This window comes from Macrobrachium rosenbergii, chromosome 43 (assembly GCF_040412425.1).
Source record: "Macrobrachium rosenbergii isolate ZJJX-2024 chromosome 43, ASM4041242v1, whole genome shotgun sequence".
NCBI classification, from domain to species: Eukaryota; Metazoa; Arthropoda; class Malacostraca; order Decapoda; family Palaemonidae; genus Macrobrachium; species Macrobrachium rosenbergii.
The window spans coordinates 31,028,908-31,044,124 of NC_089783.1; the positions used below are offsets into that span (position 1 = coordinate 31,028,908).

At 36.5% G+C, this 15,217-nt stretch overlaps 1 protein-coding gene across 15 annotated transcripts in view; it reads right to left on the reverse strand.

Annotated features, from left to right (window-relative positions):
• The window catches only part of LOC136828730 (uncharacterized), a 560,019-nt gene that overhangs the window by 529,058 nt on the left and 15,744 nt on the right, over positions 1–15,217 (reverse strand). The window lies entirely within an intron of this gene.

Sequence of the window (15,217 nt, forward strand, 5' to 3'; positions counted from 1 at the left end):
TATTTCTTTACAGAGACACCATAACCTTTTCATGTCTCACTAGGTACTCCACAACTCAAACCAGCCGGGGTCCAATTCCAAATGCCCCCACCCTACCCTACACTCAGAGAGACAGCACCTACATCTTTGGAGAGGTACAGGTTTAGCCAGACCTGCTAGCTGGGAATTATAATATTAGAAGAATATAATCACCCATCTCTGAGCAAGTCGGCTGTCATACAGGAAAAATCAACACAACGAATCATACTGACACTACAATGCCAGCTGTGTATCTTTTCTTTTTAATCAAGACGGAGGATTGACTGAGAATGGAAAGTTCCTGTGATGTATGTATGTAAAAAAAAAAAGAAAAAAAGTCAGAGATATCACATTTTGGACTCGAAAAAGGTATAAGAATACAGGTTATTTATTCATTTATAAATTCGTAAATTAACTTATATTAAGCGTTCCCAGAGTTAATGAAAATGACTTTCCAAAAAATACAAACATTAATGCAAATACGATGTATGGAGTTATATCATCCACAAGGGGTATTACTATATAAAGACCCTTCTGGAAATACTGTGATTTTATTTAGCGAAATCCAACATAACAGAAATGCCAGAAAAAGAGCAAGGCAACCAAGAAAATAATTATATACTGTGTGTATGTGTATATATATATATATATATATATATATATATATATATATATATATATATATATATATATATATACATACATACATACATACATACATACATACATACATACATACATACATAAAATTATAATCACTTCAACACGTGATTCGTGAAAAAATAAGACAGTGTGTACTGTAGGTCCTGACCGGTTTCGACTTTATTCCCAGTGGCTTGGAAATAAAGTTGAAACCGGTCAGACCTACACCCAGTCTCTTATTCTTCAGCTGTGGGAATGTGTGACATTTTATATATATATATATATATATATATATATATATATATATATATATATATATATATATATATATATATATATATATGTATGTATATTTATATGTATATTTATTTATATATATATTATATATATATCATATACATATAATGTATGTATGTATGTATTAACTTTATCACTTACACAATTGTCTGTGCATTAATGCAATTGCTGACAGGACCTCATTGAAATTGGATGGCATCTAGCGGAGATATAATTTTATTCAGTAAAAGTTACAAGCTTACCAGGACTTGTCTAGTATCCGTCGAATACCTGACAATGAGGACTGTAGCCCTGGAAAGCTCGTAACTTTTATATCTCCGATAGATACCATCTAGTTTCAATGAGGTCCTGTCAGCAATATATATATATATATATATATATATATATATATATATATATATATATATATATATATATATATATATATATATATATATAAACATTTGAAGGTTCGCATTATTTCAACTACCCTTCCTAACAAATATCCGAATATACCGCAGTAGCCATCCTGACTACATGAAAAAATGGTTTATTTAATTTCAATTTAACACTTAGTTAATCAACGACATACACCAGGTCCGTGATACAATACCAGTGAATACATACAGTAACATGTTCTTTTATCAAAATAAAACCTACGCAACAGAGAAAAACATTCCCACACCCGGACCAGTTCTCACCCCTGTCACTATATAATAAAATAGAACAATCTGCCGGTTCCCAAATAAAAATGAGTCAGTCCATTCCCTCTCATTTAAATATAAAACTTTTTTCTCGTCACGTCAACATTATAAAAGTCCGCTGACTCCCTCTGGCAGACGGCTAACGACCTAATACAGGGTCATTAACCATTCCTTCCTCTTTATTTCTCGGTAAAACAAATGTTAGTACATTTTTTTTTGAGAAATGAGGGAAACATTAGGATTTTCTTTTTAAAAGTCTTACAGAGAGAGAGAGAGAGAGAGAGAGAGAGAGAGAGAGAGAGAGAGAGAGAGAGAGAGAGAGAGAGAGAGAAAATGGCTGCTGCTGAGCAGATAGATCAATGGGCATTCTCAAACGCCCTCCATTCATCTAGCTCACAAGGACAGTCAGGTCATGTTGCCTGGGAAATCTACTGTGCCATGACCTGGCCTTGAACTCAGGACCACAGCAGAAGGAAGTCCAGGCAATGCCACTCATCTACCGCAACCACGTTGACGATCAAAATGTAAAATAATGATTAGTTAATGCTATCATATTAACTGACTGAATTTCGTTTACATATCTAAACTACAAGTCACAAAGAAATTAGGAAAATTCAGCGTTCCGTCTCTACAGTGTTTAAGCTTGATATACGAAGACTATATAGCCTAGAATGAAATGGAATATTGATTTTAGGCTTAACGCCAAGCTCTGTATCCCAGTGGAAGACTAAATATGCAATATCCATATAAAAATAGTAATGCCTTTCATTATCCAGTCTCCACACATTTTCAGAGTGGTATACTGTAGCGAAGGCGTGAGTAAGAGTCAGGGTCTACAAACCTCCCATTTTATTCAGATCTTGTTGTTATTGACTGAGCTGGCTTTACGTCAGCACGGGCCCTTGCTCATAGAGCAGCCAGTAAATTTATTCAGACAACAAACAGACAGGTCAATAACTCTTGCGAGCGGAAATGTAGCGTCCGACACTAGGCGAACGAAAACAGAGGTCACCCAGGACCCACAAGGTCATAGTGGGTCCGGAGGTCACCACACAATCATTTGTGTTTGTTGACATATGAATATGGCAATAAAGATACATTTTGCATGACAATAATATGAATGGGGGATATATGTAAAAACGATGCATGACGCTTGCTGTGTTTCTTGTGTACGCGTGTTTCGCGCGGTGATGTTGTTGCGACCAGGATTAGGTTAATCCTGGTTGTGATGAGATTAGCGAGCCAGGTGAGACGACAGTGTGTGGGGTCCACGAGGTACCCTGCAATATAATGAACCAAGCTCGAATATGAGCCATCAGCCTGAAACTTATAAGACCTATCCACAACTGAGAAGAAAAAATAAGAAATTAAAATTTTTTCAAACAGAGAACAGGTGAAAAGACCATTTCTATTCATCAAACAGAAAATAGGTGAATAAATCATTTCTATTCATCTGCTGGGCACAACACTGGCCGTCAAACATTCATTATATAAAACGGCTGTTGCATCCGGCAACATGAAAAAAGACAGGACTTCCAGTAACATAACCAAGGTATTATAAATCTACATATCAATTCACTACTCAATAAACCGACTATGCAATCACTCTAATACGCATTGTCATTAACACCCATTCGTAAAATTACTGCCGAAAGAGCAACCTTAGGCCCCATTTAATGATACGTTATCCTTATGTATGAGTGGATGCATTTTGATTTTTCATGTAGGCAAAGAGCCGTAAAAACAAACTACTTGAACTGAGCACTTCTAAACATAGCGACACTTTTTTTTTACATAAGGCTTCTTTCCCCTAGAAATGATAGCAACAGAGGGTGTCTCTCTCTCTCTCTCTCTCTCTCTCTCTCTCTCTCTCTCTCTCTCTCTCTATATATATATATATATATATATATATATATATATATATATATATATATATATATATATATATATATATATATATATATATATATATATATATATATATATATATATATATATATATATATATATATATATATATATATATATGTGTGTGTGTGTGTGTGTTTGTGTGGTTTGGTTACCGTAAACTTTCTCAATACATACAGTTAAAAAGGAGCAATTGCACATGAATTCTTTCCATTATACCCAGAGGAAAAGAATGTACCAAATGAGTGATAAACAAGCGGCCGGATTTCCTTCCACGTATCTCCTTCATGTCAAGTGTTTCTGTCTCACTCAAGACCGGATACTATCCCAACCTCACTACTCTGATAAGCACTCTATCTCCAGCTCCACGTTCATTCAATAAAAAATTAAATAATCAACCCACAAGGGATCGGCTTACTGAGAAATGGTAAAACGGTTGGGGATGGGGAGAGAGGGGGGAAGGGGGAGATTTAGCGACCTTAATCCTCGAAGCAACAAGTTCCACCTCGAGATGACGTTTAATCATCTTATCCTATTGATTTCTCTCGAGAGGCCTATAAAGCCTACTGCTCCACGAGAAGACTCAAAATGCTCCCGGTCGTTACTGCCGGAAGTATAATTGTTGCAATTTTCTCTTTTTTCAGAAACATTACAGCCTGATTAACGAACACATCAAACTTTGAAAAAAAGAATAAGATCTGAAGAGAGAAGTTGAAGAGAGCGACTGTGCGTTTTGGCTACTTTGTTGCAATCTCTTTAGTATTTATAGTGAGTACTTGAATCAGTTAATGGAACTCTCATACAAGACGTCAATTTGTATGACAGTGCCATTAATCACTCTCCTTTCACTCACAACACACCTACGTACCTGACAGAATTCATGGTTTACAATACAGATAAAACGAGTAAAATCGCTATTGTAAAATTAATATACGAAAATTTACGGTACACACACATATACATACATATATGTGTGTGTTTGTGTGTATATATATCATTTCTGAGGCAATACATTTGATCAATGACCTCGCTCTTATCTAAGCTCTCGATCTCGGTTTTTTCTACCGCAAGGTGACTTATTTCCCTCTCTTCTACAGGTAACATTTAGGTCTTTGTTCCCTTGAGCTCAAGGGAGAGTTCTTCCTCCCACCAGGTAATATCGTGACACTCATCATCCCCCCAACCTACAAACAACCCTTACCATCATTTGCTCTGTAGGAGTCGGTAACTCCCCCTGACTATACGGTTCACTAACTGTACCTTATACAGCCAAACTTGGTAATCTTTATTCTCGCTATTTTCCAGATTCTTATAACCATTCTTTTGAGAAGCTGGCCTACCGCTTTCTTCTGGGTCAAGCCATAACTTTTTTCCTATGTCTACCTTTTCTTTTTTGATTTTTGTTACCCTGGGCCAGAAAGACACACACACACATATACGAGTATATATTGGTTGCAAGTGACTGATATATCTCAATTTACCACATGGAAATAAAGAAAGGGGTAAGGATTTACACCTAGTTTTTCCTTGCTCTTACAATAACTAATACAGACACACGCACATATCCATATATATATATACATATACATACATATGATCCACTGGTCACTTTTACCCACACATATGTGCCTATGCAATATCCACAAGCGTATCCACAAAGTGTAGGGAATTACACGCACGCAACAACAAGAAAAGCCCTACAAGAAACTCATTCTTTTAAGGGTGATTTTTAAGACGGTTATTTCACATCAGAAACCATAGTATGACCTTCCCGGTCGGCAACTTTACTCATGTCGCCCCCACCCCTCCCCTCCACCAAAAAAAAATAAATAAATAAATAACTAAAAAAATAAATAAAAAAACCTCTCTTCTTTTCAACCGATTCTTCTGCGAGAGAGAGAGAGAGAGAGAGAGAGAGGGGGGCGATAAGTGCTATGTCAGCACGCTATCTCGTATGTATTCAGATATCTGTTCTGAAACAAATGTAACGGTGGCATGACTCAAATACACATCTGAAAGGTCAAAATCGCCTCTGGGGTCCCAAAAACCAATTAGCGCTGCAACCAAAATTTTCATAACCGCATAATGGATGTTGGAAGAAGAGGTAGCACTATGAGTAAAAAAAAAAAAAAAAAAAAAATGCTTTTCACAAAACACGAAAAGACAGTACAGTAAAAGTACCATCAAAATAGAGAGTAACATCAAATTATAAAATATAGTCAATTAACTCCGAAATTGATGAGTTTATTTCAATTCAGAAGTCAGTAATATTTCAAAAAGATACATAATTAAACCATTTGCCAAGGTCTACAGAGTAGTTTATTCTCCAGATACTTGTTCAGCGTCAATGACATTGCCTCTTCTGAACAAAGGCATTTTTCCTTAAAGAACAAAGGCTGAAAGGAGACGAAAGCTGACGCCCTTTCCTCGCCCAGGCCCGAATAAAACAATGAAAAGGAAGAGGAAAGAAGGGCGGCTTAACTACGAAAGAAATGCCAGACGCGTCACTTAAAAGACTGAAAATCTGTACCAAGACGAAAATTCAAGGAAAGGAACAGTCAATGGACTGTGTAATCCTCCAAGGATTAGGATTTCCATAGCTAAAGCAGCCAAAAGCTTTTCTATCCTCATTCCAAGTCGGGACAGCCTCTTAACATAAGGCGACTTCATTTCAGGACAGACAAAGCAACGGAACGGGAATCTTATCTATACACAAGCAAGAGGTATGCATACCAGCTACAATTCCAAAACTCTCGTAGGCTTACTTCTGTCCCGAGGCTAAATCAATTTCCCTCTGAATAATAGAATGCTAGCTTATATTCTCAGAAACAAAATTAAAGTATTTCGGTAATAAGAAAAAGTATAGGCTATATATTGATTTCTTTGAAAAATAAGGATACGAACTCGATATACGATATAGCATCCGCTAGGTACTCCTGACTTCCACGGTTCTCATCTGTAATTGAAAACGCCTAAAAATCACTGGGTACTTCATCTAAAAAATACAATCATAGTATATTACTGAAAATGATACAGTAGCCTAAACGTTAAGGTCATTACGCTATCAATAATATTAAAAACATCTCTATTTGTTGTTCCGAGTTACCGAGTTAATGAAAAGACACTTCATTCTCATTACAATTATATCATTTTAATCTATCCATTTCTGGTATAAATAGGAAATCTGGTATAGTAAAAATCAAAGCAGCTGAAAAAGTACGGAAACTGTTATCGCTGTCCGGCATGAATCCATGTTTTTGGACAACTTCCAAAACCTGAAACGTTTTGCTTCCAAACACTGGAGCTTACATACATGACACGGACTTACTTCAGACTTTTGTATATAGCCGCAATTTACACAAACATTGTAATATATTTCAGTCTCAAAACCCAAAGGCACACCGTCCTGTACAAATTCACAAATATCAATGTAATCACCAGCCGAAATAGTCACGTTCGAACGTGTACATTCTAGCGGAAAGAATTCAGCAGCTCAGACAGAACCCGGATTTATGCTTCAACAAATGTTGACAACGAATGACTGACAATTTCCTGTGTGACGCTTTACACTATTTTTCTTTTTAATATTTTCATCGATTCTCTCTAAAATACTAATAAAGGGATGAGATAAAACCTACTGCCAGGGAGAGACTGATATACGTTTTCTAGATTCAAGCTCCTTCGTAACAGACAGACGTCACCAATTTTGAATACCTTACCTGAATATATAACCACAGAACCCCTATTATTACAGCCATTTATAATCAAATGTAAATGGCTAATATCAAGTTCCAAATTCTGGTTTGGAGTGAGGAACGTAAGATCACTGAGTGCTAGTCAAAACTCACCCTAACACAAATATTATTTGTGTAAAGAAGAGATACGGATATTGAACTCCAAGTTCAGAAGTCCCAAAATCTCGATCAAGCAAATACAGAACAACATAATGTAGTTACTGTATGATGCTATTGCAAAAACAATTAAATCTCCTCAAGTCCACCAAATAAGTCTTAGCATAATCTATCAATATGCGTCGACCTTAACCAGAGAGAGAGAGAGAGAGAGAGAGAGAGAGAGAGAGAGAGAGAGAGAGAGAGAGAGAGAGAGAGAGAGAGAGAGAGAGATTAATTTACCTGCAAATTGGTTACGGCCCTTCAGAGAGTGCGATTATCTAGTCGAGCCCTTCCAAAAGACAACGAAAAAACAGCAATGGATGAGATCACATGGAAGTCACTTTCAGCGAGTAAAATTTTCGTGAAATGTAAAAGAGATATTTTGGCAACTGAGACTCATCATCCTTGCGCTGAGGCACATCAAACTTAAAAACAGACTTATAACTAGGAACATGCAACACAAAACTAAAATAGTTTTAACTTTAATCTGACACTGAAATTATAGATGAGCAACTCGTCAAGCTAATCCCCCAAACAAGAAAAGTTGGCCATCTCCATACCCTGACTCAGACCTCGGTTGGCTTTTGAACCAAGTTACTGACCCAAGTGGTACTTTGACACTCAGTCAACCTCACTGAGACACGAGTTAGGTTTAGTTTTCAAAGAGGCTCCCACCAACTGTAGATATCTGGTTTTCCATTCTTTCCCAGGCCATAGGAGTTACCCTAGGTGATAGTGAGAAGCGGCGTCCGAAGAGGACTAAGAAGAAAAGAGGGATTATCAATGGAGAATAGAATCATCTATATATGAGCAGGAAAGGCAGGGACTTTCAAAGGTCATTGATGAAAGACAATGGCAGGACATTAATGAATCTGAAAGGTCACTGATGACAGAATAAACCCCAAGGAATACGACAACAGATATTGGAGGTAATTTCAGCGTCAACAAAATACTTTTATCATAGATTCGAAGTACTTAGGAAGTTTCAAAAAAACTTCCTGGTACATTACAGGAGTTTCAAAAACTTCCTGGCACATTAAAGAGCCAGGGTTAGGATAACTTCGAGTTTTGAAAAAGAAAGAAAAAAAAAAGCAATGTACGTGAGCAAATCTGCAAACTCCTCGCGAAAACACAGATAGATGGCTGATATTATGTGCATAAACATTATCTGTCTAAAGATTTTGAGAACTCTGCAGGGTACAAGATTAATTAAAAGAGGGTTAGCTGCAATTAAACCACGCATGCGGGATTTTGCAGACAAAAAGTAAAAAAAGTAATCAAGGCTCATACATGAAACAAGACATGAATGTACCTAGGAACAAGGTATAACGTTGTTGTGGTTAAAATTACATCAGAAGACAACGGTGAAAAACCTTCCCACAACGAGGAGGAAAACTCTTCACACGATCTAGGATTACAAAATGGGATACCAAATTTCAGTCAAACGAATTTACGCACTCGCGCGCACACACGCACACACACACATCCATCTAATATGAAAATACATAATGATGAAATTCGTGAGCCCATACAAAAACTTTAGATATCTAGAGTCATTTCATTCAGTTTAGTTGCTTGAATAAAATCGTTAGACGTTCAATCGCTGCAACGAAAACAATTCGAGTTAATTTCTTAATAAGAACTGGCGGAATAAGGAGACAAATAAAAGAGAATGCAAAAGTGAACACTGAATCGTTACTGAAATATAAAACAAACTAAAAGCCAACAAAAAGGTTTAACGGTCAGCAACTCAAGGCAACCCCACAAATGAGCAAAACCAGACGCCCCTTAATAAAAAACAAAACAACGGTAAAATAATAATAATAATAATAATAATAATAATAAATAATAATAATAATAATAATAACAATAATAATAATAATAATAATAATAATAATAATAATAATAATATACCAATTCCTCTAAGAATTCTGAAGCCACCAGTTATAAGTCATTATATTTTACGATAAGAGACTGTAAAATGATAAGGAGGGTTTAGCGTGGCTTTGCTATAAACTCATATTAGGGTAGAAAAATGTCACCCGGAGGCACAATGCTCACGATAAAGTATTAGCATTAAAACTACTTCTCTCGAATACGATTTATCATCGGGTTATCACCAGATGGTCGACTGAACTAAGAAATCATATTATACAGGTACTGCAAAATGTCGCATTCATAATTCAGTTGCCAAGTCACGCAAAAAAAGCCTGAGCTTGCCTTTTTTTGGTGAAAGTTGGCTGATTGTGACTGCGATTATCCAAATCAACCCAAGACCTAAGTCTTTTGTGTTAGCCACTTTTCGTTTCTGCCAAAACATGTATTGAACCTGATGGGAATCAGATTAAGGTTATTCACGAATTAAGGAAACTAAGTCAAATGCAACTGCATTCATCTAATTCTTGGGAGCTACTCATTTATGTGTTTATTTGTTATCAAGTCATTTTTCAATGTCAGTTTAATCTATATTTAGCCTAATCGCTGTATTTCCCCTAATCTTTGACCTCTTTTCGCCATATGGCAAATTCAAGTACAGAAAAACGCTAGCCAAATTAATGCATTTTTGGCTTGTTCCTTAAAAACCTGTGCATACCATTAATGGCAGCCTTTGCCATACCTAGAGCAATTCAAACTATAGTCTCGGGAAATTTGAAAGAGAACACTGGCGTTTGTTCACGACAGTTCAATCGTGCATGTATTAAAAATGTAGGTTCCAAAATACTGCCTTGTCGTATTCCTTTGACGGAATTCTAGATGAATTGACGGTTAGACAGGCGACTGAACTTTCACAATAATAATAATAATAATAATAATAATAATAATAATAATAATAATAATATCGACTTCTCCATACGTTACTGCTAAGCTGCGTCAGATTATACCAAGGGAAAAATGCAATAAACTTAACTCATACGATATAAAACATTCACCGAATCATTTCTTATGGAATTCGAAACAGTTTAAAAGTCTATGAACCAATCAGTCCATCATTCCACAAGAACAAAGCACACATACACAGCCGAGTGATGGAAAAATCGCTTGGAAAAACCCATTTTTACAAACAACAGGCACAGAACTGAAATATTTCTCATAGATAAACTCTGAACATAAGGACGAATGAGTTGATGAGCACCAAGGCCAAGCACAGTGAACGTATTTGCAAAGCAAACCCTCCACTCTCTCCTCCTTCAAATACAGCCAGCGACAGACACTCCAGCAGAACCCCAAACACCACTGACGACTGCACGAGAAAAACACTTGCACGAAAGCAAACACATTACGTGCACTTGACTCGTCTTCGGCACTTGGACGCTGGAAATAACATTCGGTCATAGCGTAGCAACATCACCGGCAAAGGTTTCCAGCACTTAGGATATTTCGAAGAATGAAAAACTGAAGAGCAGCTTGACAGGGAAAACGGAAGTTTGTCGACGGGCACGACAAATTTACATGATGAAGGACGAAATTCCATTACCGTTTTAGTCCCTCTTCCTTAAAGTTTGACATTTTCTCCGAAAACATAATCACAGATGATGCACGGGAATGGTACAAGAATTTCCTTACAAGCAGGACTCCCTAAATCCCAAATCGAATATTGTAAACCTGCATCAAAAACTCTGGCAAGAGGATTACGAAAAGACCGAGGCCTTGAAATATATACCCCAAACTTATCAAATTTTTCATGGATTATAAAAACACACACGTAAAATGTTCTCAGTGAATAAGACAGGTCGTGATGGTCATAGACAACGCTGAACATATTACGACCAAAATATGGAATAATGTGAAAGGCATAAAAAACTCAAACTTAAAATAAATGAACAGTGAATGGAATGTAGGCTATACAATACAAGAAAATAATAAGTTTTATATTAAATCTATAAAAATTAACACACGTGCAAATGGTGAAGACAGTGATGAACTTGGGGATGCTGACAAATGAACATCTTCATATGCCATATCACGAATAAATGCAGCCTTCATAAAAATACTACAGTTTAATATGGATGCATTACAAATGGGTGAAACGACTATTTAGTCATAATGAATCATTTTATCGACAAAAGAAGCTGCAAGGTATAATTTACAATGCAGTCAAACTAATACTCAACAAATTCTTACGGGTTGGAGTCTGTCGTTGAATGTTCTTCATTGGACGGGTCGGTATCGTTCTCGGCTAGCACTCTGCTGGGCCCGCGTTCGATTCTCCGACCGGCCAATGAAGAATTTGAAGAATTTATTTCTGGTGATAGAAATTCATTTCTCGGTATAATGTGGTTCGGATTCCACAATAAGCTGTAGGTCCCGTTGCTAGGTAACCAATTGGTTCTTAGCCACGTGAAATAAGTCTAATCCTTCGGGCCAGCCCTAGGAAAGCTGTTATTCGGCTCAGTGGTCTGGTTAAACTAAGGTATACATAACTTCTTTTGGAGTCATTGATTTAAGAAAGAATTCAAGCAGTAAATAAGGGTTTCGAAGTACACATCAATAAAGAATAAAATATCGAAATGAGTAAAAGGCCTCCAACAAAAATAGACCACGTTATAAGTATGAATACATGAAGCTTGGGGCTTATGAGAGGAAAAAATCATCATAGGTAATTAAGGAAAAAGGGCCCTAATTCTTTCGAAATAGCAAAAAACACACGGCACAATTATAAAACCAAAACTTCACTAAGCACATCTTGTTCTGCCACTCAAAATTCACGCAAAATCTTAAACTAGATGTAAGAATCAAAAACTTCTCTTTTCAAAAAATAAATAAATAAATAAATAAATAAATAAAAATAAAAAGAGTAAAATGAAAGAGATGAACAGTCATCTACAAAAATAAAATAAAAAATAAAAACTTAAAGGATTGACTCTTACAGCGTTGAAGACACAAAAAGCACTTCCCACTGAAAACAGGGACCGAATTAACATCGACAGCTTCGATTAATAACCATCAAAGTACAATTCTCTAATCACATCTATAAACCTTCAATTCCCCCCAAGAAACAAATTTACTTGAAGCATTCTAGACGAATGTTGGGCCCACCCAGCAGCGTGGAAAAAGGCCACGAAACCAATGCTCTTGCCAGCCCAGCAACCAGCTTCCTTTGGCTATCCCGTCAGTTATTCTTAACAGTCAAAAAGGCACAGAGAGAGAGAGAGAGAGAGAGAGAGAGAGAGAGAGAGAGAGAGAGAGAGAGAGAGAGAGAGAGAGAAATGATGATTATAACGGTGCCATACTAAGGACTAAAGATGCTTTTCCAAAGAAAAGAAAGTACAGGAAATAGTATAATATTATACATGACGTTGTTACCCGTAACATAGCAAATTATCAACAGACTGCAGTTAAGTTAAACCTAAGAGATATACTATATGAATTATTATCTAAATGCCGGTATGTTCGTCCAACTCCTAAAATATAAATCCGAAATATAAGCATAAGATGGTGATGAAATCAGCACTCGCTGAGGATCAAAATGATATATCTCTTAATCCGATTTGAATCAGCGCATTGCCCGGGTCCCAAAAATGCATTTAATAATATTGGCAATTTTGTTTTCGCAACAGATGCCTAAGTGTAATGTGATTCCGTCCTTCTTTTTGTTTTCTTTTTTTTTTCTTTCTTTTTTGTTCAGCTCACAGCTTAACTTCAGACAGCACGTGCAAGTTTGAAACAAGCTTGATGAAAGGTCACGTAGAAAGAGCGATCTGAATTTTATAGTATTTACTCCTAAACCATAAAAATATATAAAGGTTATGTGGATTGTGGGGTGAGGGGTTACATCATAATAATATAACGACCAACACTCGAATATAGCTCAAAGCCTTAATCCTTAACACTGCAAAGACAGGCTTTGAAATGGTACTGAATTCGAACCGGGTATCTTTAGTTACAAAAATACTTCCCAAATACAATCAGGTAACCCAATTCACTCTCGTCATACGAAATTAATTAAATATTCTATATGAGCCTCTAGTTAACAATTAAAGGGGCTCTGGGCTTCGTTAAGCCTCGGCTTTCAAAGCTGCAATAAACAGAATACTCGAGTAGCCTGGAAGGGATTTCAATTTACCTGAGATTTCTGTGACAATTACAGGCACCAAAAAACGATCCTTCATCATCAATGGTCCTTCAGAACATTACGCCATTATCAAACTCATGTTTCGCTAAAGCAAAAATTAAATGGAGAAATATTTTATCAGTAACTTTAACGAATTTCGCCTCCATCTTTAACACAGCTTTATTCAGTAAAATAATCTGAAACCGCCATGAGAGTTGCAGATTGCATGTTATGGTAAGCAAGAAACTAGGAAAACAAACACACACACACATGTACAAACGAAATGACGAGTATGAGTTTAGATGTACAGCAGGGGTGTGCAACCTTTTTTCCCAAAGGGCCACTAGTCACGACTCTGTTGGTATGGAGGGCCACATAACCTTACTATTTCATGTTATTTACTACGGTCGAAGACATATTATGAGAGATTATACTGATAAAGGCAGGAAATAATTTTGTTACTGATTTTATTTATATTGGGATCACAAAATAAGAATTCCCCGAAACAAATGCATTTTCCTTACTATAAATTAGCAAATGAAAGGCTACCGTACCTTATTATTATAATGTACAAACATAAATAATTAGTTATTGTTGGTTGACTGGGATCATTAACAAGAATTATTATAAAAAACAGACATTTCCTGAGCATTAATTTGCAAATGAAAGGCTACCCTAGTGAGATGGTTGATGTTGCATTTGGGACACCAACTCATCAATATCAGGCTGTATGGATGATGTGGCTACACGCAGGGTACTTTCCAAATGTTCATCAGTAAGTGAAGATCTATACTTGTTTTTAACCAGATTCATTTTTGAAAAGAGCTGCTCACATACATATGTGCTACCAAACACTGCCATCATTTTCCTTGCATGAGCAGAGAGTTTTGGATACACTGTTACTGATACATGCTTCTTATAAAACTGGTATACTGAACTATCATCAAACTTCTTTTTAGCTCATCATTGCATTGTAGTTCGATTATTTCCATTTGCATATCCTCGGGAATTGCTGTCACATCCACAGAAAAAGGAGAAGCAAAGACTTCAATGGCTTGTGAATGTTTCTTGAGGTCACCAAATCTTTCTGAAAATTCCTCTCGTAAGACTGCCAACTTGTCACCATACTTATGATACTGAAGGTTGCTAGTGTCATGGTTTTTCAGTGTAGGAAAGTGGGCTGGGTTCTTGTTTCTGATTTGTGACTCCCATAGACGCAATTTTATCTGGAAGCCTTTGATCAGTGAGAACATCTCATTTATTAGTTGATCTTTTCCTTGAAGTCTAACATTCAGTACACTGAGATGATCAGTTATATCTACTAAAAATGCTAAGTCACATCTCCATTCCTTATTTCTCAATTCAGGGATAGCATTACCTTTCATATCTAAGAACAGCGCAATTTCTTCCAAAAGGTCATATGCTCTCTTCAACATTCCTGCTTTGCTTAGCCACCTTACCTCACAAAAATACTTCACATCACTGTACTCTGCATCAATGTCTGCCATTAACTGCTGAAACTCGCGGTGATTTAGACCTCTTGACCTAATGAAATTGACAGCTTTCACAAGAATATTAGTCACATGCTCAAAGTTTATTGTCTTTGCACACAAAGCTTCCTGGTGTATGATACAATGCAGCACAATAAGTGAACCTGAGTCAATATTTTGTGACCCCATTCTAGTCTTCAGTAATCCAACAACCCCATTTCTCTGACCAGACAT